The sequence below is a fragment of the Furipterus horrens genome, unplaced genomic scaffold, assembly GCF_987537825.1.
Source record: "Furipterus horrens unplaced genomic scaffold, mFurHor1.1.pri manual_scaffold_2, whole genome shotgun sequence".
NCBI lineage: Eukaryota > Metazoa > Chordata > Mammalia > Chiroptera > Furipteridae > Furipterus > Furipterus horrens.
The window spans coordinates 139,753,089-139,778,915 of NW_028327172.1; the positions used below are offsets into that span (position 1 = coordinate 139,753,089).

Consider the following 25,827-nt stretch of genomic DNA (forward strand, 5'->3'; position numbering starts at 1 on the left):
TACCCATGGCAATCAACATTTTCCCCAAACTGACCCCAAATGTATGAGCTTATGGACCACTGGAGCCGTCTTCCCCAACACGAATGCACTCCGCCATACACACATCTCCTCCACCAACCACAACAGTCAGCTGGCAGTTCCTAAACATTCCCATGCCCTTTCATACCACTGGCCTTTGTTCAAGTCCTGCCTACCTCCCCCTTCCTGGAACACTATTCCCATTTCTTTCTGCTTGGCAAAATTCCATTTATATTTTAAAGGGCCCAGCTGGTATATTTCCTTTTCTATGAAGGCTTTCTCAACTGCTTCCCAACCAGACAGAATGAGACCCTCATTCTGGGGCATGCACACTTGGCTTACACCTACCTGAACCCACTGACACGGTCCATCATGGTCCTTCCCGAGGGCTTGCCTGCATGAGAGTGGGAGTCCTGAATCATTCCTTTCTGTATCTCCATATCTAACAATACTTGCACCACCTGCTACCCAAGGCAGATTTGACGATCACCATTATTTGGGGCTCTCCTCTGCTTCTCCACCTAGCTTTCCACATTCTCCCTGTGCTGCCGATCCACAAAAGAAATGATATACAGTGATCCCCTCTTACACGTGGTTTTGCTTTCTGCAGTTTCAGTTACCATCAACTGGTCTTGAATGGCAAAAATATTAAATTTGTGAATTTATGATATGACATTTCTCCTCATAAACCTTCATCCTAGTTAAATAAGTAAAATTTGTTGGGAAAGCGGAGAGGTCATATTTTATACAGATTTTAGAAAATACATAATCATGAGAGAAATAGAATTCCAGTGTTTTGAAAATTGCGTTTTTCAAGTTGCGACATAATATTTGGTTTTTAAAGCAAAACATTATTCTATTTAAAATAAAACACATACCAAGTTTCCATCTACATTAAAGCTCTATGACAAATTACTAAAAAGGTCAAACAAAAAGCTATTCTTGAAATGCTAAATACCTATTTTTGGCTCCTAAAGATAAGCTATACAAATGACAAGAGTTGAATCCTTCCCATTTTTCTTCCACATTTCAAAGAATATCAAATCATCACCTGGAGGCAACTTATTCTAAGGCAGCTTCTTCCAGGTACCCAGGAAGACATAAAGCATCTTTATTTTCTTAAGAACTATATTTTTAAAGATTTTATTTATTTGTTAGAGAGAAAGGAAGGGAGTGAAAAAGAGAGGGAGTGAAACATCGATGTGTGAGAGAAACATTAATCTGTTGCCTCACACACATGCCCCCAGCCAGGAACCTGGCCGGCAACCCAGGCATGTGCCCTGACAGGGAATCGAAGCAGCAACCTTTCAGTTTGCAGAACAACACCCAACCCACTGAGCCACACTAGTCAGAGCAAAAAAAAAGCAATATTTTGAGAGCTGAATTTTCAAGACTCAAGGAAAATGGTCACATTTTCTATACTGACTAAAGAATTCTAGACAACTACTTTTTAACTTCAAGAAAGATGGCTGTAAAAAAAAAAAACTGGGTGTTTTGTGTGTGTGTGTGTGTGTGTGTGTGTGTGTGTGTGTGTTTTGTTTTGTTTTTGTTCTGTCTAGTTGGTTTTAAGAACGGAATCCTGGTATGGCAATGGTAGACTGTCCATGACATAAAGTCCACCCTGGGGGTATGAACCCAGTCCTCCAGAAGTGAAATGACCCAACTGTAACTGATCAATGGGAGGCAAAGAAAAGAGGTGGGGCGGTGCTCTGGGACACAAAATTCGTGTGTCCTGAAGATGCCTTGGCTAAAAACAGACATTTAAGGGTTTTGAAACTAAAGATAGACGTTTACCTTCTAGTTGTTAAAAAATCCTAGAGCTGTTCTGAGCACCTTACCTCCAGATCTGCTACTATATATTGAGATCAAAACTCAGAGCTAAGCCGAGCCCAGAGATGTGCTGGCTAACAATCTGCTCACTACCAATTAATATTATAAAAAGCAAAAACAAGAATCTACAGATTCTGCTTTCCCAGTTTCTAATGCTCTTTAACCTGAAGTTAAGAAAAATATCAGATAGCATCTAAAATTAGTAGTACATGGACTGGTGCCTCTAAGGGCACATGATTCAAAAATAAATTATTTTCTCAAACAAGAGAAATTCAATCACAAAACAAACAAATATTTAGCCTCTAACAATCTACTGTGACCAGCACATTTTAGGTGCTCCACAAATATCCATCCAATTGCACAGGAAGAGATGCCCCTGATTTTCAACAAGAATCAGGAATTCCAGAGCTGTCTTTTTGATTCATGACAGTACACTAAACGATTGCTCAGTAAAATTATATCCATCCCAAATTAGACCAAGAAATAATCAGATGTTGCTGAAATAATCTGCCCTCTTAGCTTACAGTCAGCTATTACTGGACCATTGCCTTTTTGAGATTTTTAGTCATTCTACATACAAATCAAGTTGATTGTGTTATTAACTTTAATAATGACATTGCCTCTAGTAGATTGCCATTACTGTGCTGGGCAGCTGGGCCAACAGACGTTACCCTCAGTTCTTGGACCATAAATTAAAATGTTCTTTTCCACTAAGCATACCATTCTCCCATGTCATGCCAGGACAGTATTAAGGCCTGCTTGGGGAAAAAAAGGAAAAAAAAAACCTAAAGAGTAAAATACAAAGTTGGTGATATTTGGTTTTAGACAATAAAGAAATGAACAGGTGCCTTTTAGACCTATTGTTCCAGAGAGGAATCAATTCTTAAACTAGGGAAGCCTGTCTGCTAACCCAAGCAATAGTCTTACTGACCCCAGAGAATGTAAACAGATAATAGGCGTGAAGTCGGATGGTCTCAATACCTAAGCAACTCTCCAGGCAGAAATTAGGCAATTTTAGCAGTGACATCAACTCTTTCCAGTAGAATCTTCAGTTTCACATTTTCACTAATTCACACTCAACTAATGACATCTTGTAGTGCTAATTCAGTCCACTGACCAAAAGAAAGCCAAACCTAATCTGAAAAATAATGTTCTGCCAAGCAAACAAAGCAAAATTCGTTTTGCTTTCACATGTTTCAAGAACAAATATGTGTGCATGAAAATTGGTATCCTATCTAAATATAACATCTATTCATTATAGTGTGTCTTCTAAAACCTTCTTCTTGACAATTATATAGTAGCAATATTTTCACTGAAAGTATTAAAATTTCATTTCTTAAAAATAACTTGTAACTCAGGTTTTTATTAATTCAGACCCATGCATCATCAACCAGTTCAAATTAGAGACACATCCTTCACTTTAGTTAAGTTATGCATTGGAATAGGGAGAATTCTACTAAAAACAACTATTCTTTTTCACTCCAAAATATCCCATCTTTCTCTTCAACTGGTAAATCCCACATTGACTAGCAACCTTGTAAAAAAGATTCAAGAATCATAATGAGATCTTTTAAAATATTCATATGATCAGCCTTATTTTTTGCCCAGATCAATTCTCATTCCACATGCATCCCTGTGTCTAAAACCACTGGAGCAGGTTTGGGTATGACAGTGCTTGTCACAGGGGAAGGCTTCAAAACACCAGCACAGGCACTGTATGTGCCATCCCTGGTTTCTTAAGATTTTTCTGTAGTGCTGAGTCTTTACTGTTAATTGCTTCCCTGACCCAAGCATAGAAGGCAGATAAATTCCAAATGAATGCATACTGCCATCTTCTCCAGAACATGCTTCATTTAATAGCACAACTTTTTCCCCTTCACTTCTCTAACAGGGTCCCCTATTTTAACTTTGCTCTTCTCCAGTCACTTGTGAACAGCTGATACAAAACCCAAGTGAGTCAGTCATTTTTTTTTTTAGCACACCATAGGGAGCATTAATAAAAGCCTGGTTTGGGAAGGTGACAGCAGGTAAAAGATTCAGGTCTCTTGAGATTCCAGTCTCCTTGTGGCCACAACTAAATGGCTAATAATGTTAAAAGGCACATAAAGTGTCTGTGTAGGTTGTATATGCATTTGTGCAAGGGTATAAGTTGACTTGGATAATGTGGGTAATGATTTGGATGGAACTGGAACTCTCAGTATATTCTCCAGTTTTCTTCATCAAGTGGGCACACCTCCTCAGTGTTACTTCTCATTACGGTCTTCACAGATCTTCTGTTTGACAAAGATTCTCCCTACATGGGTGGTTCTTTAGAATGACCTTCGCTTTCATCACTCCTATAGCAGGGATCTAGACCTATCAGACCCTTGTGACCCTTTCTCCTGTGACTGCTACAAAGGTCCAAAGTCTTTGGAGGAGCTGGATGACATCATTGCCACCTGGTGAACAAACCCATAATCATGAAGCTGGGTGGGTATTTATGATTAATCCCAGCTGGCCACCCCTTATGTGACCATGACCAATTGCTGGGAGCCTCTGAAAGGCCCTTATTCTAAGCACTCTTTTGAGCTTATTCTAACTCTTGTTCAGGACAGGTATATCAACAGGTTACTTGAAAGAAAATGCTTTTGCACTCCATGCCAACATTGATATACTCTAATTAGCCTTTGAAGCTCCCTCATAAAAAAACAAAAACAAAAAACCTCTGGAGTCATTATTGTTATAATAATTAGTACATTAAAAGGACATTTGGCTGTATCTACATAGAGGAAACAGAAGGCCTATCATAATCAGATTTTAAAAATCAGTGAAATTTGAAATACCAAAACATTTGAAAATATCTTTCAATATCCATCAATAGAAAACTGGTTAAGTAAATTAAAATCTAAAATAACAATAAAGAACTACACAGCCATTTAAAATAAAGCAGATTTATGTGTGCTAATATGGAGTAATCCCCAAGACATATTGTTAAGTAAAAAAATAAATGTGCAGAGCAAAGTGCCTATTATCTTCCCACTTGTGTGTGGGGGTGGGGGTGGGGGTGGGGGTGGGCAGGGGGGGCGGAGAGAGGGGGGGGGAGAGCGATAGAGAGAGAGAACATGAACATTGTTACATTGTTCTCTCCAGGGAGAAGCCTGGAAGGAAGCTGGTTGGAAGACTTAATTTTACCCATTTTACTATGTACATGCGTTGTTTTTCCATTTAGAAGTTCAATAAACATCTATGCAAAATCAGTCTCTGGGTAATTTAAGCCTTGCACTAGATGTTCTAGCTGGATTAATACCCTACTGATGAAATGTCGGGAACATTCCACCATACGGACAAGCTTACCATGTGTGCTGTCTGGAATACCCATCTAAACAGGACTGGTGTGCTCTGGTGACCAAGCCCTTTCAACTTGGCTCACAATTAGCCTGGACACCTTCCCCAATGAAGAAATGCAATGTTTTTTGAAGAAAACCTTTTCTTCATAGAGCTCATTCATAAATAACACCAATCAGGGAGAAAGGGAACATGAAAGAAAAGAAAGGATAAGTATGGGTCAACAGACAAAAACAACAGGAGGACTCTCAGGCTCTTCTTCCTCGAGGACAGCTGGTGATCATGGCTGTGGGTGCCAGCATTTCCCAATTGAGGATACGACGCATTAAAGGACCCGATGAAACAGAGCTGAAGGCGTTCTAAAATGGCGAACCGCACGGTGAAGGGCACGCACAGCATCCACAGTATCTGGTGGAAAAGATCATTCGGACTCGAATCTATGGCTCCAGGTACTGGAAAGAGGAGTGCTTTGGACTCACAGCTGAACTTGTAGTTGATAAAGCCATGGAGTTAAGGTTTGTGGGCAGGGTCTATGGTAGCAACATAAAGCCAACTCCCTTTCTGTGCTTGACCTTGAAGATGCTTCAGATTCAACCAGAGGAGGATATCATTATTGAATTTATTAAAAATGAGGACTTCAAGTATGTCCATTTGTTGGGAGCGCTTTACCTGAGGCTGACGGGCGCTGCAATTGATTGCTACAAGTACTTGGAGCCTCTGTACAATGACTATCGGAAAATTAAGAGCCAGAATAAAAATGGGGAATTTGAACTGATGCACGTGGATGAGTTCATTGATGAGCTACTGCACAGCGAGAGAGTCTGTGATATCATTTTGCCCCGGCTGCAGAAACGCTATGTGCTAGAGGAAGCTAAGCTACCGGAGCCTCGGGTTAGCGCTCTAGAAGAGGACATGGATGATGTGGAGGCCGGTGAAGAGGAAGATGAGAAGCTGGAGACAGCGCCATCACCTGATCACCACCGTAGAAGCTACGGAGACTTGGGCAAGCCCAGTCACTCTCCCACATTGCGCTCCAGGAGAAGGAGCTGGTCTCCCAGTAGGCGGAGTCGGTCTCCCAAAAGGCGGAGCCCCTCCCCGCAGAGAGAAAGGCATCTGAGCAAGAGACCAAGATGTCACCGCAGCAGGGCCCGAGACAGACGGCGCAGGTCCCACTCTAATTCCCCAGGTCATCACCGTAGTCACAGACACAGGAGCCACTCAAAATCTCCTGGAAGATCTAAGAAAAGCCACAAGAAGAGCCGGAGAGGGAATGAGTAATGGACTCCATTTGGGTTTAGTCCAAATGGCTTCCTGCAGATATGAGGGCATCTCCCTGTGTGGATGGATTGAGACCTATTCCCCAGGCAGCTAGGAAAGTATTTTAGCTTTTTTGTTTGTTTTTTTAACCTAAAAGTTTCTCTACTTTTTTTTTCTTTTTAATGAAAGAAGTGCTGAGTTTTGTATCTCTTTTTGAATATTATTCCATGTTTGAGGGATAATGGTCCCCAGGGGCTGCTTTTGACCCCTTTGTACAATCAACATTGAGGATTTGAGGATGTGACCACCTAGTGATCCTTTTGTTACTAAATTTAAAGCCCCCATTTTCCATCTTTCTGTAGTTTAGTTTTTGGTTTGCTCTGTGATTGGAACTGTTCTGAGAATCCTAAGATTTGTGCAGCTACTATTACATTCAAAGATCAAGTTTGTAAAACATATTAGTGCCAGATTTCCCCCCCAGCAGTATCAAGTGGCAGTAAACATGAGAACTGATTAGCAGCAGTTTTGTAAGAAAAGAATGCAAATGTAAGGCTTCTTATGGATCATTTAACCCAGCTGCACTGAACAGTTTAATAAACAGTAAAATTTAACACCTTTAATACAAATAACTAAATAAAATGGGGAAAAAAAAAAACCAACAGGGAAGGGAAAGGGAAATCAAGAAAGGCAATTTGACAAAAACAGAACCCGTTCCAGAGCCAGGCCCTGTGTGAATCTATATACAGGAGGGGAGTGCAGCAGGATGGCATTGGTTTCTTGAGTACAACACGGTGCTAAGGACATTGTGTGTGTGTGTGTTTGTGTGTGTAAAACACATCGTTTATATTCACAATACTATAGAATATTACAGCAGGCAGAATAACAGCCCCGTAAGGATGTCGATGTCTTAGTCTCTGGAATCTGTGAATGCTAGTTTACAAGGCCCCCTCCTTATTGTCTTTATATCTCACAGCTGTGACTAGGTTAAGAGTTTTAGTGTGGGGGGACTTGAGTATCCTGGATTATTCAGGTGGGCCCAAAGTAATCATGAGGGACCTTATAAGAGGAAGGCAGGAGAGCCAGAGTCAGAGAAGGAGATGGGTTGCCAGAAGCAGTCTGAGTGAGGCCATCACCAGAAGTGGGCCACAAGCTAAAGAAGACAGGCAGCCTCCAGAAGGCTGCAAAAGCAAAGAACAGGTTCTTCCCTGGAGCCTCCAGCCCTGCCAGCCTCTTGACTTAAGCTCTGTAAGACCGACTTCTGGACTTCTGAACTTCTGACTGGAGCTCTAAGATAATAAATTTGTGCTGTCTTAATCCACCAAGTGTGTGGTAATTCCTTACTGCAGCAACAGGAAACTAATACAGATACAAATCTGTATTATTAGTATTTATCCCTAGCTGACAGATGAGGAAACGGACCTCATCAAGGTTCCAGAACTTGTCCAAATCTCAAAGCCAGTGCCTGGAGATGCTGGGATCCAGACCCAGGTGTGAGGGATTGATGGAATGCTGGCCCTGGAAAGGTTGCCTGGGATTGCCCGCTGGCCGCTGTACACATCAGGTGGCAGACTGACCATGCAGCAGACAGTGAGAAGGGATGAGGTTTTGAACAAATGAGGGAAATGAACAAAGCTGATTACTATGTGGGATTCTTGATGTTGTCAAATATGCGGTAGGTAATTCTTTGTGTTCTACATCATTTTGAACAGTAACAGGTAAGTGTGCTCCCTGACAAGTCATACAGCTTTGCCATGAAAGAAATTCATTTATGACAACTGTGTTTCTCATGAGTGATATAAAAGATACTTTCTACATTTTAACCTTGAAAATCCCCTTCTTTTAACGTAAGTGATTGCTTTGTAACTGGCTAAGTCTCTGACACTGAAAGGATAGTATCCCCTACGCTCTCTTCATCACTGAGCTGCATTCTGGACAGTTCCACACACAAGGCTATAGACAGAAGTTGGTCCAGATGCCATCATTCCGTGTTTCCTTGTATGTATAGAGAACCATAACCAGGAAGACAGATTATTGGCAAAGAATGAAGCTAACCTAAATAATCATCACCATTATCATTTAAACTGCTTAGAAAAGCCTTATTAGATGCTTATTTTTTAAATATTTGCCAACCACTTTCTAATTCTACCAATAACCCTGCATAATAATATTCTCATTTTACAACTGGGAAAACTGAAATTCAAAGATATTAAAATTTTTGCTAACAGGATAATAAACTGACATTGTAACCCTGGTTTGATGCCAAAGTCATGCCTTTCCACTTTTAAAAGCTGCCACCTGTCCAGCTGTACTTAATTCCATAACTCAGGAAAAGCAATAAGAGTGGGTGGGGTGCATAGGCTTTTCTCATTGTATTTTCCCCCCAAAAAAATATCCGAACCCTCAGCCATACTGTGTCAATGGCAATGCGGGCTATGATGGGTAGATTCACAGAAACTTTCTTAACCAGAAAACACAAATGGAGTCCCAATAGCTTGGGCTTGCTTCTAAGTTTCTGAGAGAGTCTTCCCACCTCAGTCCCAAGGGCTGAAGACAGAAGGTCCTCTTCCCTCCTACTTCAAGAACCCACACCCTCTGTTAAAGGAAAGTGAAGAATGTTTAATTTGGACCTCTGTTTGTGTTCCTAAGGTACTCCTGGTAAGCAATCCAATTAGGCCCCCTCCTTATTGCCTTGATATCTTAAACTTGTATATAATAGCTTTCATTCTTTTCAAAAGTATAAAAACTCGGTAGACTCAAGACTGACCCTTCTGTTGCCCCACTTGCTAACTGCTCCTCTTTCTAAACTGCCCACACTTCTCATTATTCATTTCCTGGTTAATAGAGGTGACAATCTTCCAGCACAATTGACAAGTTCTCTCATTTCCTACAACGTAATCACATTAACATTGTCTCAGCTGAAAGAAAAGGAAAATTCATACATCCCTGGGCATCAGTGCCTTGGTATAAGGTATAAAGCTTTATTCACCATTCAAATCACACACACACACACAAACTACTAATCACTTTGCTGTGAGGTACTGATTATAACATTATTTCTGGCTGAGAATAACAATAAGTCAGCCTAGTGGTGACCCACAAACACAAAAGCTCATTTCCTGAGATACCACTGCATGCAAAATGAAGGCCAGTAGCAAGGAGATATTGTTCATTAAGCTTCTCTCCATTATGTGGCCATGAAAGTTATGACTCATCACAAATATGATGGAAATGAATGTAGGGGCTACTCAGCCTCTGCCAGCCCTCACCAGTCTTGACAGATCACATCCATTAGAAACTTCATGGTCCTCTTTCCTTGACACTGCAGTATTCAGGGATAGGCTGCTGAGATACATGAGAAGTAAAACACAGGCAACCCCCCAAACAATAGGCTTTCCCATGGCAGGGTGACTGGAGAAGCTCCAAAAGGCCTGACAGCCCAAAGACACCTCCCCAAGTCATCCCAGTAAGGTGCTTGTGCTATTTCTTTGGGTTAAGGGACAGACTTACTGACGTCTCCTCTAAAACCCAAGTGTACTTCCCAGGAGCATGTCACATGGCAACATGCACACCTGCTCAGCAGGAAGCCCTTAATGGTGATGGAAATGATCATATTTTAAACCTCAGCTAGCTCTGGCCCTGTGAAGATGAACTTCACTTTCAACCCGTCACTGACCCCTGTGCATGGTACATTCATTTTGCACTGCTTCCTGGAGGTGGCCAGGGACAGTGGCAAATGCCCTCTGCCTTGCTGCTGCCTCGGTGAGATGGCAGTGGGGAAAATAACTCGGACTGCTCAGTAAGCAAATGTGCAGTGAACACTCTCACATGCCAGGCCCCCAGGAGAGAGGTGAAGGGAACAAGCTTTCCGCCCCTAGAAGCTCTCACGCCCATGAGAAGGGAGGAAGACTGTAAATAAGCATATATATCAGGGGTAGGTAAGAGCAAGAGACAAGGAAAAGGAAAAGGAAAAAAACCGCCAGTGCCTTTGTAGATGGTTGGCCAGGGCAGGCCTCTTTGCTGAGAATTGAATGGAACGAGGAAGACAGTCTTGAGCATGTCTGGAACACTTTTTCAGGAGGGGAAAAACCCATAAGTGAAAGGCCCTGGGCTGGTAAGAGGACAGATTGCCAGGGAGCCTGGAGCTATGCGCAGGCAGAAAAAGAGAAGTCCAGGAAATCCAGACAGAGCACGAATGCCCCTTGGCCATGGCAACGGTTTGGCAATTTTGGAGGGATGGGGGGCGGGGGGCAGAAATTTCTGAGAGATGTGAGAATACACTAGTTGAACACATTTTTCTTCTGTGTGAGAGAAATAAATAAATAAATAATAAAAATTAAGACTCAAGCCCAGCGTTGGCTTCACAAATGCCATCATTCAAGCTAAATCAACTAATCACTCTCATGCCCTCTGAAAAGTAAAACCGATACTGATTTAGTCAAAGTTCCTCACAAAGCAGTAATAGGTCCTTTTATTCTCCCCTGAATGAGCCCATGAAGCTGCTGAGACTCAGCCTTTTTTTACTTCAGTTTTGCCACCTGCAAGATGGAAATGATGCTCCAGTTTCTGCCTCAGGTTAGAGGTGCAGAGGTGAGACTCCAGGTCTCTTCTCAGACCCCACATGAGGGCAGACTCAAAGTCTAGCATCAGCCAGCTCCAGTACCCATACTCTGTCACCAGTGTGTCTGTGTGGCTGTGTGCAATTCTGCATCTCACCACTGATCTGCTGGACACCTTGCAACTGGTCTGTACCTCCTCAGACCAAGCCTGGAACTGGCAGTTCATCCTCATAATGGCAAAAGTCATTTCATATAGCAACCCAAAGTGGTTATGGAAATTTATCTAAACCACACACACAAAAACATAACACTAAAATGATTTAACTTTTTTAAAATTTGCCACATACTTTGATGCTTCTGAAAAGTATGCTTAAAAATAGCAAATGGATCCACAACTGTTTCACGATTAGATCAGATCTACCTCACAAGCAGCAGCAAAATGAACTCCCTTTCTCTCATCACAGCTGCCTTCCTTTCTCCCCCAGGAACAAATCTCAAAAATGACAGCATTTCAGAACTACACAGATCAGCTGTCAGTCTCCAGGATGCTTCAGTGCTGGCATCTTTCCTGAGGATAAACATCAGGGTCAATTATAATGACCTTGCTTCTTTGCTTGACTTTTAAACAAAAACACTAGTCCAGGTCTATCTTTCAAGTGTGAACAGCCATCAGCTGGCCGTGCCTTCTTTATTCTGTAAGCTTCATATTATTTGAACAGAAAAGATCAAAGTGTAAATTTCAAAAAGGAAAAGATGAGAATATATGTCACATCACTGTCAGCAGAACATCTGACTTGATACAGGACCCAAGCAAATGATATTTAGTGATTGGGCTCCTATGCCTTAGCCATGCTGTAATAACATATAAAGAAGACATGGACTTCCAGCCAAGATGGAGGCATAGACAGACATGCTGCGTCTCCCTCCACAACTAAGAAGAAATACTACTACCTCCAAACTAGAAACAACCAAAAGTTCCAGAAAATCAAACTGCATGACGTCCAGCAAACAAAGATATAAAGAAGAAATACTCATCCAGACAGGCAGGAGGGAGAAAGTCAAGTCTCATTGCTCTGACTGTGCAAACCAGTGGGGGTTGGGGTGGAGGCAGAAACTGCCGGTCTCAGCAGAGTCCACTTGTTTGAAGGACCCACACGGTCCTAGAACGTCCACAAAACCACCCACTCTGGGAACAATGGCCAAGGCAGCAGCTAGAGGGGCGCCAGGCCACTGCAGAAGTGGGCGAGGTGCCTGGAAAAGGGGTGAGTGCTAGGCAGGCGGTATTGTTCCCTCTCGGACCCCTCCCCCACAGACAGTGCCACAACGTGGTGAAACAGGCCACCCTGTAATGACAAAACCCTAAGGCTCCGCCCCTTACAACTTAACAGGAGCAACCGCTCTACCTGGGATGCAGAGGCAAACAAACACAGGATCCTGTCAGAATGAGGGGACAGAGAAGTATAGCCCAAAAGGGGGAACGGATCAAGGTTCCAGTGGGAGAACTAAGCCACAAGAAGATAGCCAACCTAATAGATGAGGAGCTAGACAACCTAACAGATGCAGAATTCAAAACACTGGTGTTAAAGATGCTCACAGGCTTGACAGATATGCTTGAGTATGGCAAACGTATAAGAGAAGAAGTGAAGGCTATGCTAAGTGAAATGAAGAAAAATCCACACAAAACCAATGGTGAAGGAAAGGAAACCGGGGTTCAAATCAATGATTTGGAACATAAAGAAGAAAAAAACAGTCAACCAGTGCAGAATGAGGAAGCAAGAATTGAAAAAAATGAGGGAAACTTCCCAAAATTTGTGAAGGAGATGGACATACAGGTCTGGGAAGCACGGAGAGTCCCGGGTGAGCTGGACCCAGAGGGGACCACACCAGGACACCTCATGATTGAGATGCCAAAGGTGAAAGATAAAGACAGAGTCCTGGGGGCAGCAAGAGAGAAGGCGGAGAGTTGCCTACAAGGGTGTGCCTATAAGACTATCAGTTGATTTCTCAGAGGACACTTTGCAGGAAGGAAGGGACTGACAAGTAGTATTCAAGGTGATGCAAAGCAACCTACAACCAAGATTACTCTATCCAGCAAAGCTATCATTTGGAATGGAAGGGCAGATGAAGTGCTTCCCAGACAAGGTGAAGCTAAAGGAGTTCATCATCACCAAATCATTATTATATGAAATGTCAAAGGGACTTACTTAAGAAAAAGACGATCAAAACTATGAACACTAAAATGACAACAAACTCACAATTATTAACAACTGAGTCTAAAAAATAAAAACAAAATCCAACTAAGCATACTAGAATAGGAATAGAATCATAGGTATGGGGATCATTTGGAGGGTTATCAGCTGGGAGGGGAGAGGGGGAGAAATGGGGAAATGGTGCAGGGACTAAGAAGCATAATCAGTTGGTACAAAATAGACAGGGGGATGCTAAGAATAATATAGGAAAGGGTGAAGCCAAAGAACTTATATGCACGACCCATGGACATGAACTGAAGGAGGTGGGATTGCTAGAGGGAAGGGGGATACTGGGCAGAGGGGAGCAAAGGGGAAAAAAATTGAAATTACTGTAACAACATAATCAATAAAATATACTTTAAAAAAAAAGAAGACGTGGGTACTTAAATTTCCAGGTCAAAAAAACACAATAAATGTGTTGGAAATATTTAGGAGATAGTAATTAGAATGCATGCACAAACTAACCTTCTTAAACAGACAACCCTAGGATCATGCTGGAAAGGAGAAAATATTCAAGTCTTACAAATAAAAAAAAAAGTGGAATATAGTAGAAGATACTGTAAGCAAAGTAAACAAACAAACAAACAAAAAAGATAGGCTGGAGTGCACGTGGAGAAATGACTGCAACACATAAGACAGAGAGTTACTATCCTATGACACCAAGGACTTCACATTAAGGCTGTTTCATGGGCAACTCCAGGGTGCTCTGTTCACAGAAACCATGCCCAGTGGATACACTCCAGTCCTGCAAACCAGTGTGGGCAAGGATACAAACACAGTTCACAGAATGGCCAATGAACACATTAACTGATACTCCATTTTACTGGTCATCCGGAAAATGCAAAATAAAACCACAACAGGGCAGCTCTCTTCTCATCAGGTTGGAAAAAGGCCAACTTATGCAGGAAACTGGCTGCCTATAAATTACCACAGTATTTTTGAAAATAAATCTGGCTTTTCCCATTAAATTTCATCTTAAGACAGTGATGTGTATAAAGATACTTACTGTGGCATTGTAAAAAGTGGGAAGTAATAAAATATGAACTTCCAGTAACAATGGAATGGTACAGCCATACTATGGACTTATATGGCTATTGAAAAGAATGAGTTAGAGATATAGGTATTTATCTAGAGAGATGTAATATTTCAGCTTATCTGGAGGGACATAAATATCCCAAACAAGAAAAGTAAGCTATAATAGTCATTCAGTGGAATGCTCTGTAGTAAATTAAATGATGAGTCTACATGTATTAACAGAGATAGATCTTGAAAATATAACTATGGGTGATAAAAAGCAGGTTACTAAAAGATACCTACAGTATTGATTCCATTGGTGTCACTCTATAAAACACACATACATACACACCAATAACACTAATCTCTACATTGTTGGGACATGCAGTATATACATATGCAGTAAAAGTATAAAAACACACAAAAAGAATGCATAGAACTTCAGGCACAGGTTGACTCCAGAAAGGAAAAGGAAATGAGATGTGTATCCATAACTATATCTGTATCTATGACATTTTTTTTTTGAGAAATCTAAAGTAAATATGGCAAAATGTAAATCAACATTTGGTCAGTCTGGGTAGCGAGCACGTGACAGTCTGTTTGTGTATTTTTCTGTACTTTTTGATGAAGTTGAAACATTTAATGATATTTTTTAAAATTTAACCAAAGGCAGAGCTGGGGCCATACAAGGAAAGAGCCCTAGGTCCCCATTTCGCTAAGATAGTCCCAGTTCATGCAACACCATCCACATAATTATTAATAGGCCCAACTTTCATTCCCAATAGCATCTGGAGCACTTCCCTAAACCTCTGTGAGCCTGTGTCCTCATCAGTACAACGGTGACAGTGACACCACGTAGCTCATGGGTTGTTGTGACGTAAATGAAAAGACGGCAATTATACAGTCACTCCTTAATGTGATCAGTTAACATTAATTACTTTGATGAGGTGATAGACACTAAAACAAAACATTCCAAGAATTCAGAGGAAATAGAACAGAACTTGCTTGGCTAAAACTGAGCACTGAATCTTTGCAAAGCAGAGGTAATTGAGTACTCATCTTTGAAGAATGGGAATTTTCTAGAGTAAACTTGGACCTAGGGAAAGGAGGGCCTGCCCCAGGTTCAGACTGTATGACCAACCAACAGTGTTAGAATATAACCAAAGAGTCCTGGAGGTGCTCAGAATGACCTCTGGATGTTGGCCAAAATTTTTTAACTTTCACTCCTTGGCCTTATTATTTCTTTGAACTGATTTCACAGAAGACTTCTTGGCCACCCTCATGAGGGGGACACATCACTTACCAGGGTACAGTCAGCCCTTAATGATGAAAGAAGAGAATAAAATCCCTGCTTTTGTGTGTTTAGAGAAACTGGATTCACAAATACCAACTGAATAAATACAAACAAGTCACTGTAGAATTAAAAGCTAAACTGGGTATTTTGGACAAGAAGTTGGAGAATGGAGAAAACAACACGGGTGTCATCGGATAGACCTGGAAGGGACAAGGCCTGACCCATGTGACCCAGAACAGGAAAATTCCCCATGGGAAAAATGAGCAGGGAGCTGATATCAGCTTTAGCTGAGATTCTTACTGGTTTCATGTGTCTTAGTATCTTTCCTGGTAACAGAAGCAGGACATTATGGGGGCAGCAATGTGTTCAGTAGCTAGCTGTCCATTGAACCCAGTGAGGCTCTAGTTCCCAGCCTTGTAGGTATATGTGGCCATGTGATTGAGTTGTGGCCAATGGAGAATAAGCAGATGATATGGGCCCCTCCCAGGTTGGCTCAGAAACACCTCCCACATGACTCCATTCTTGTTCGCTATGTGCCCACTCAATGCAGAGAACTCCAAGGTCCTAGAGGTCACTCAGTCCATGTGTGGAAGACTTAACGGCCAACCAAGGAAATCTGTACTAGACGTTGATGAGAGAAAAACAAAAGTTACTGTGTTAAGCCACTAAAATTTGGAGATTTGTTTGTTATTGCAGCTAATATTGATATACCAAGCTGCAAAGTTACAATTCCCACTTCTCTTTTAGCTGGAGGTGACCAATGAGATTTAAGCTGAAGTCATCATGTGACATTTAAAGAAGAGCTCTTTAACAGGCGTTGATTAGACATGAGGCATATTCTTTTGTCCCTTGCCCTTCCTTTTCTTCTAGAATAAGGACACAATAGCTGGATCTCCAGGAGTCAATTTGTGATGTGGGGATAGAAGTTCTTGCTTAATGATAGAATATAAAAAAAAAAAAAAAATACAAAGAACCTAGATTCCTTGTGTCTTTATAGAGCCACTATGCTAGCCCTGGATTCCCTATTTTTTACATTATCCTACATTAGATAATAAACCCACAATCTGTTTGTACCACGTTAGTAGAAACTCTGTTGCCATCTGCCAGTTCACTTCTTTACTAACAAAATAGCCATAGAACTACCCAATGAGTGAAGAGGGTGCGTGTCAGATTGAAGAGTAGCAGTAGGAAAAGTGGATCATGGCAAAAATAGAGACATTAAAATCATGGCAATCAAGACAGAAGAAGCATGGGAAACTTTATCTAAATAGTAGAGTACAAAAAAGCGCTGTGTGATTATACAGTAAATACAATTGGAAGTTTATAGCATGAAAATATGGCTTTAAAAGGATAAATTAATGATTGGTCCATCTATGAAGGAGCATTACATCAACACTGACCAGGAGATGAGACATGGGGTGGTGTATGAGGTGCTTCTTCCATTCACATAATCTCACAACCAGACAATGCAAGAGGGGAATGATTCAGAGCACAGAAACACCAACTGCCACCTATAAACAGTGATGCAGCTGCGATGCAATCCAAGATCAGTCTTGAAAATAAAACAAAAAGAATTAAACATGACAGTTTTACTTCCACCTTTCCAATTTGGATGCCTTTTATTTCTTCTTCTTGTCTGATTGCTGTGGCTAAGACTTCCAGTACTATGTTGAAAAAGAGAGGTGAAAGCAGACATCCCTGTCTTGTTCCCCAACTTAAGGGAAACACTTGTGTGCCAAACTTGCATCTCCAGAATAAATCCTATTTGATTGTGGTATTGGTGGGAATGCAGACTGGTGCAGCTACTATGAAAAATAGTATGGAGTTTCCTCAAAAAATTAAAAATGGAACTTCCTTTTGACCCAGTGATTCTACATCTGGGTATATATCCTTAGAATCCTGAAACACCATTTCAAAAGAGCTTATGCACCCCTATGTTCATAATAGTTTTATTTACAGTACTAAGTGTTGGAAACAGCCCAAGTGCCCATCAGTAGAGGAGGGATTAAAAAACTGTGGTACATTTACACAATGGAATACTACACAGCAGAAAGAAAGAAGAAACTCCTACCCTTTGTGACAGCATGGATGGAACTGGAGAGTGTTGTACTAAGTAAAATAAGCCAGTCAGAGAAAGACAAATATCATATGATTTCACTTACATATGGAGTCTAATGAACAAAAGAAACTGATGTACAAAATAGAAACAGAGGCACGGATACATGGAACACACTGACAGCTGTGGGGGGGGAGGGTTGCTGGATGAAAGAAGGTGAAGGGATTAGCCAAGAACATATATGTATAAACCATGAGCACAGAGAACAGTGTGGTGATGGCCAGAGGGAAGGGAAGTGGGGCAGGGGCTGGAAGGAGGGAGCAAAGCCGGGAAAAATAGAGACATCTGCAATAGTGTCAACAATTTTTTTTAATGTTTTTTAAGAATTAAATGTGACTCTTTTGGCCAAGTGATCAATATATATCTGTTGTATCTGTTGAATGAATGAAGACAACATATCTATTTTTAAAAGTCTAAACAACAAAGAAGTAAAAGGGCAAGGTGCTCTATCAAATTTTTCAAAAAAAGAAATCCAATTATAAATGAAAAGTTAAGATGTTTTTCTATTCTAGGAATAATTTAATTTTTCAATAACCTACCCAAGGAGGACATTATCAAGTGAAAGTCATCAGCTAGCCTGGCCAAAGCTCACTATATAGTGTTTGGAACACCCTTTATTGGGAAGAGCGGGATTAGGGACCTGTTAGAAATGAACTATGAGTTCCCTGACCCTAGATTATAAATCTCTGTAATTAAAGATGGGCAATCTCCCTTGCCTTTATTATCAATTCCTTGGCCTCAGTTACTATACCCAAACTCATCATTTAGTTAGCAATTATTTGCCACATCAACCACCCTATCAGGAAAGCCAGCAAAAGTCACTTTTTAGTTTATGACCTACCCAGATAGACATTATGAGAATGCCACTTTTAGGAGCCAAAGAAAGAGAAAGCAATGTCAGGTGATAGCAATTTTAAGTCTTGTTCCTCAGTTATTATTCTGCATTCTATAATGTATCATTTGACAATGAGTCTTGAAAGAATGCCCCACTATGCTATTCTGTGCAAAATGTGTTTAGTTTTTTTTCAATTCTGACAATTCCCTGTAGTCTCCCCTGCTCTGTAGCAGTTCACAATGGTAAACATTGTAGTCATTATATTTATCATTAGTAACTTGGTTCCAGATCATTGGACTTTGCCCACAGACATTATATTTAACCAAATGTGATGCATACAGATGAGGAAGGGCCAGGGCATACGAACCTTCTGATGCTGGTAATTTTCATGCATCCCCAGCAACTGTTATCTTACTTCAGCACAGGCAGAAAGGAGAATGAATGTATCCTGGGAATGTTGCTGTGGGGAGTCTGCTTTTGCCTTTCTGGGTCCCTAACTAATATACACAATATACTTCTGAAGAAAATCCAGTATCAGCAGTTCATCAAATTGTAATGGTCTTGCCACTAATGTCCACAGCAGGAATGCTGATGTTAATGTGAACTTCGTGTAGCCTCCACCCTCAGTTTTATTAGTCACAAGGGAAGCCTCACATATAGGGTCCTTTAAGCTAGTCCTCTAATTTTTTTTATTCTGGACAATCTCAGACTTCCAATCCCCTCAGTTTCTAGACTAATAATGGAACTGCTAGAGAGAAAGATGGAAGAGGGCCACAAAGCAATACACAAGAATGGTTTTTGATAGAAAGCACATGAGAACTCCCCCAAGAACCCCTCATGAACTCTCCCAAGTCCTGTAAAAATCACAATATGATTTTTATGCTTCTCAATTTATTAAACCTAAACTATAAGCATGCAAAGCACTGAGTAGTATTTTCCCACCAGAATATCTACCATGCTGAACGGGACCCCTACTCACTTTTGAATCATAGATTGTCAGACCTGGATGCACCATAGATATCATCCAGTTCAATCCCCTCATTTCCCAGAAACCAAGGCCAAGAAAGGTAAAGTGACTTGCTTAAGGTCCACATACTTTCAACAATGGGATGACAACTCAGTCCAGCACTTTCCCCAAGTAAGATATTCACATTAACCTGGGAGCAGGAGGGGAACAGCTTCACCTTGTTCTTTGTACTGATGCCATTAGCATCTCTGTTCATTATGCAGCAGTACTCAGGAGCACATGGCCTCTGGAGCCAGCCAGACCTTGATCTAAGTCCCTATACCTGTGAAAACTTGGGGCAGTAACTTAACCACCCTGAGCCTCAGTTTCCCTGTTCACAGAAGAGGGATATGATTCCCTTCCTTTGAATTGCAAGAAGCATTATTTTTTTATACTTTAGGCACATTATCTATCTTGATACATCATGAGCACTTGATTAAATATCTTTTTCTTGAGTATGTAAGAGAAAATTCACATTTAAGTTGTTTGCATTTCCAAAGCCTTCACTCCAAGACACACACAATAATGGATCTTCCTTCATCTCAGTGTAATATAGGGGAACAAAGGGCTTATCTATTCTCTTCCATATCTCCTGAAAGGCTCATGAGTACCTGGTTCTAGAGAAAAAAAAATCTTTAAGATATATATATCCAGTGGTACCTCAGAACTCGTTAATTTGTTCCATAACTCCCAATGAATGCCGAGTCCCAAGCAAGAGCTGGGTACTGAATTCTCGTCAAAATGTGACGAGTACAGGGGTTTGATGAGTTCTGAAGCCGAGAAGTACCGAGGTATGACTGTACTGGTTTAGGGGCACTCTTCATGACTTTTCACAACATTCTTATTTTGAAATTGTATTTCCTTAAAGAGTGGCCTTTCTTGCTCAATGAGCAAACAGTGAGCAAAATTTGTAAGTGACCTATACCCACTGCATAAAAGAATACCCTGCTCTGTGTGGTTCACCAATAAAGCCTTGGAAAACAGACTAAAAGATCCATTAATACACACTCATGAACACTGGCCCTCTATTGCATTTTATATCATCTAATTCAAACAAATGATGGTAAATAAAAATTACACAATCTGGAAATAAAGACTCACAGATAAGGTGGCTCTTTGTCCAAGTTTGTCAAGGACACTCCCAGTATAATTACTGCTAATACCCCCTTTCACTCAGAAAAAGTGTCCCAACTGCGACAACACATTACATGATAACTTCATATATGATTGGTATCTGGTAAATACTCATAGATAGAAAGTATTCAGTAAAGAGGTGTGAAAGAATCTTAACTTACGTCACCTTGGTTGGGCAAGTGACCTTTTATCTCTGAGCATTTGTTTTCTCATATGAAAAATATGGGAATTATAACACCTATTTTGCAAGGTTACTTAAAACATCAGAGACACTCCTGCAGAGTGTCTGTGACATCGATCTCCTACAAATGCAGCTATGATGATAATAAAGATAAGAATTTCATCCCTTTAGATCTTTAGAACTGTTTCATTCTGTAACAACTGACAATTCATATATCATTTTAACTTTTACATGATGTTTTCTGATGCATCATGATGTGTGATTCATAAAATCAAGGGTTGAACTTAGACTCTGTGTGTCTTCCATCTCAAAATTCCTTTGATTCTATTATCCCAAGATTCACTGATTCGAAAGTACTATACCCTCAGGAGGGGACAGCAATAGCCACACCTCCTGTCTGTAACTAGGGAATCCTATTGCCTCCTCTCTGCCAAGTCACTTGACTTTCCTCAGATTTCCTACATGGAGAATAAATATTCTTGTTATCTTAAGACTATAAATGTGCTATTAAAAAAAGGTGCTTCATCTTGAAGTTGATTTGTACATTTATCTACATAATAGTTTTCTAACTCACATGTGCTAGTATGTAATAGTGTTGGGTATTGTCATTATTATATAATAGTAGTTATATGTGGCTCCTCCATTGACTAGATATATTTCCTTAGGTGAGTTTCTTACTATGTCCAATGATGTCCTATCATCTGTAAAATGTGAAAAATACTACCTACATACTAGGATTGCTGCAAGGATTACATGGGTGTATATATGTATGGTGCTTAGAACAGTGCCTGGTGCTTAAAGCACCCAATAACTATTGTCTTACTGTGACCCTTAACAGCATTACTATTATCTCCAAGATACATTACTGAGTAAAAAGAAATCAAGTATCAAACAAATAGTGTGCTACTGTTTTTGTTTGTTTGTTCTTGTTTTTTTAAAAAGGAGATGTAAAATTTGCAGGAATGGCCAAGGGAGAGTCAGCCCACAAAAGCCTCTCTCTCCTACTGATTACAAGTAAATCTCTGCACAGAATACAAAATCCAATGTTTTGAGGACTCTGAAAAGCAAACAATGTCAGATAGATTGAGAGGAACATTGAAACATACATTTGTAAATTTCTTGGATTAAATTTTCCTCAACTCTTGGCTTTGATCCAAAGATTGGTCACATTAAGGAACTTGACAGTGAGAGGAGATAGCAAAAAGTTTAAGGAAAAATATCCTCCTCTGCCCAGATGACTAAAAAATGGGGGCCCTGAAAACCAAAGAGTGTGATGGGACATCCAGGGTATTTTTTTTCTTTTTTCCTCTCTGCCCTGATGTAAAGCCAGCCCTAATCATGGCATTACACTGCTGCTGGCCAACATGTGCACCTAACTGCCTTTCCACACCCCATCCCACCCCTGCCCCATAAAACCAATCTCCCTGGCCAAAGGAACTGGGAAGGGGGGGATCCCATATCTGAAGACTATATAAGGGAGGCATCAAAAAATGGAATTATCTTCTGGGGGATGAGCCCCTTGTAGTACAGTCTTCCCCCATGAGGTGAGTGTCCTAGGAACCCACCTGTATCATTGTACCAGCTGGTGTTGTAAGAGGTCGCGTTCAGCTTCAGTGAATTTTTTTTTAAGACTCTTTCAACCTCTTTGCCCATTACATGATGGGTGATTTACAAGCACTGAGTGTTAAGCAATTTTTGGCCCAAAATGGCATGATCCCCATGCCCCACCCTCCCTATTTACCTGACCTTGCCCCAAGTGACTTTTTATTTTTGGCTCCCCAATGAAAAGAGTCCTCAAACAGAAACACCATGAAAGAGGTGAAACAAGAAATGGCAGAAGCAAAAAAAACCTGAAAAATTCAAAATCTGTTTTGAGCAGTGGAAAAAATGTCTTAATAGGTGTATTGCATCAAATGGAGAGTACTTGGAAGATGACTGAAGTTTAAACATGTAAGAATGAATATACAATTTTTTATAAATAAATTCTGCATTTTCCTGGGTTCCCTCTCGCAAAGAGATGCTGGTTATTTTTGTTCTCTTTCTTTGCTCTTGCTGCTTTATCCTGAGGGCAGCACAACAGCTTGTGGGGTGGGAGGGCAAAACTCTGAGATATACCCACCTCTCTGACAAGACGAACTGGTAAAGCGGGACCCTGAGAGCAAGAGGGCGAAAAATAAATCCAAGAGAGGGGAAAGTTAGGGAAGATCTTGTAAATTTGTGTATCAATCAACACAAGTTCCAGGCTACCCATGAGACACACATGTGAAACACACCCAAAGGAGCAATGGCTTTTCAAAGTAAATTATGCTTAAAGAACCACATAAATCCAAGGCCACCTTCTGAATAGCAGAACCAAACAACAAAGCAAAGGCTTTGAACAGTGAACTGACATTGTCACCACCACCCACAAAAGGTAAGAAAGATATGTCATGAGCCTAACCTGATTGACTCTCTTCTTAAAAAAATAAATCATTCTCCTGGAGCTTTTAATAGGACCTAGAGTCTCACAGCCCAATATTCAAAATATCCAGGATACAATCCAAACTTATTCAATATATATGTCAAAACAAAGAAAAAAAGACAATCAATAAATGCCAGCCCCAAGATGATTCAGATGTTGAAATTATCAGACAAAATCTTTAAAGCAGTTATTATAACCATGCTTCATTAGTAAGTGTGAACACTGCTGAAATTAATAGAAAGAGAGAGGTTCTCAGAGTAAAGTAAAAATTATTGAAAAGAACTGAAAGGAAATTTTAGATTTGAAAGATACAATAATTAAGTTGTGTACAAAAATGCACTAGATGCATGAAGTACCAGAATGTAGATGACAGAGAAAGGAGTCAATAAACATGAAGGAAGAGTTATCAAAATTATTGAATCTGAAAATATATATAAAAAAAGATTCAGGAAAAAATGAACCAGAGGTAGGAACTTACGGGACAATATTAAAAGGTCTAATATTCATGCCAATGCAGTCTCAAACTGAAAGAAGGAAGAATTTTTTTTTAATTTTATTTTTTGTTATTCAATTACAGTTGTCCCATTTTTCCCCATTGCTCCCCCCTCCCAGCCCATCCCCTCTCCCACAATCATATCCCTCCCCGTTGTCCATGTCCATGAGTCATTCATATATGTTCCTTGACCTGACCCTTCCCTTACTTATCCCCCTTCTCTCCCTCCCCCCTCCCCCCTACTGACTGCTATTCTAGTCTTTCCCTATTTAGTTCGTTTGTTTGTGTTGCTCTTTAGTTTCCTGTATTGGGTGATATCATATGGTATTTTGCTTTCTTTGCCTGGCTTATTTCACTAAGCATAATTCTCTCTAGTTCCATCCATGTTGTCGCAAATGGAAGGAGTTCCTTGAAAGAAGGAAGAATTAGTTCACAAAAATAAATGTCTGAAGAAAAAATGGCTGAAGATTTACCAAATACGATTTAAAATAAAGAATTATAGATTCAAGAAACTCACCAACCCCTAATAAAATAAATTCAAAGACTACCCAGAAAATAAAAAAATAGCTAAAGACCAAAATAAGGCAAAAAATTTAGAAGCAGCCAGAGAAATCCAACACATCACATGTAGAGGAAACAGTAATTAGAATGAATACAAATTTCTCCACAGAAATGATGGAAGCTGGAAGACAGTGGGGAAAAAATCTTTAAAGAATTTTAAATTCCATATCCAATGAAAGTCTATATACAGTAAAAAGCCATTTAGAAATACAGAATAAAATAAAGACAGTTTCAGTGAAGGATAAAGAGAGAGCATTCCTCACCAGAAGATGTGCTCTAATTGGGAACTTAAAGAATAAACGGAAAGCTAAAGAAATCGTAAATATTTGTGTAAATATGAGATTATTTGTCTCTGCTTAAGTCCTTTATAATCAGAATGACTACTGAAAGCAAAAATTAAATGGGGTTTTTAATGTATGTAGATGAACGATATATAAATATAATATAAAGAGGAGACAGAAATGGAATCTATTTGGTTGTAAGGCTTTTAAATTGTATTCAAGAGATAAAATGCTATCAAAAACATGAACAAACCCTCCACCAAAGATATTTGGATAGCAAATAAACACATGAAAAGACGCTCAAAAATCATTTGTTACTGGGAAACTGCAAATTAAAATCACAGTAAGTCCTGGCTGGTGTGCCTCAGAGGGCTGAGCTCTGGCCTTCAAACCAAAGTGTTGCAGGTTTGATTCCAGGTTGGGGCACAGGTCTCCAGTCAGGGGTGTGCGAGAGGCAACTGATGGATGTTTCTCTCCCTTTCTTTCTTCCTCCATTCCCCTCTCATTAAAAAATAAATAAAACCTTAGGAAGAAAAACCTATAGCGAAACATATCTGTATGTCGTATTAGTATGGCTAAAAAAGTTTTTTAACCTGACAATACCAAGAGTTAGCAAGAATGTAGAGCAATTAGAACCATCATACACTGCTAATGGGAGTATAAAATGGTACAGACACTTTGGAAAACAATTTAGCAGTTTCTGATCAAGTTCAACATACACTTAACCATAGTATACAGCAATCCTACTTTCAGGCATTTACCCAAAATAAATGAAAATACATGTTTATATGAAAAACCTATATGCAAATGCTTATAATGCTCTATTTATAATTGCCCAAACTGGAAACAACCCCAAAGTCCTTCAACTGGTGATTGGCTCACACTGTTGGACATCATAGAATGAATGGCACAGTCCTCAGAGATAAACAGGAACACATGCAGCAACATGGATGTATCTCAAATGCACTGTGCTGAGAGACATAAGCCAGACTTAAAAGGCTACATACTATATGATTCCATCTACATTACATTCTGAGAAGAGAAACTATAAAATGAACTACAAGGAAAGGGTGCCAAGGATTATGGCTGGAGGGAGGGTCATGGAAATATCTGTATCTTGATTGTGGTGCTGGTTACGTGACTCTAGGTGGGCGTCAAACCTCATACAAGTGAGTGTACCCCAAAAGAGTGATTTTTACTGCATATAAACTTAGGAG

At 40.2% G+C, this 25,827-nt stretch overlaps 1 protein-coding gene and 1 pseudogene across 2 annotated transcripts in view; one reads left to right on the top strand and one right to left on the bottom strand.

Moving 5' to 3' along the window:
• CAMK1D (calcium/calmodulin dependent protein kinase ID) overlaps nucleotides 1-25,827 on the bottom strand; it is a 405,862-nt gene that overhangs the window by 258,724 nt on the left and 121,311 nt on the right. The window lies entirely within an intron of this gene.
• Nucleotides 5,537-6,450, top strand: LOC150019604 (pre-mRNA-splicing factor 38A pseudogene; annotated as a pseudogene).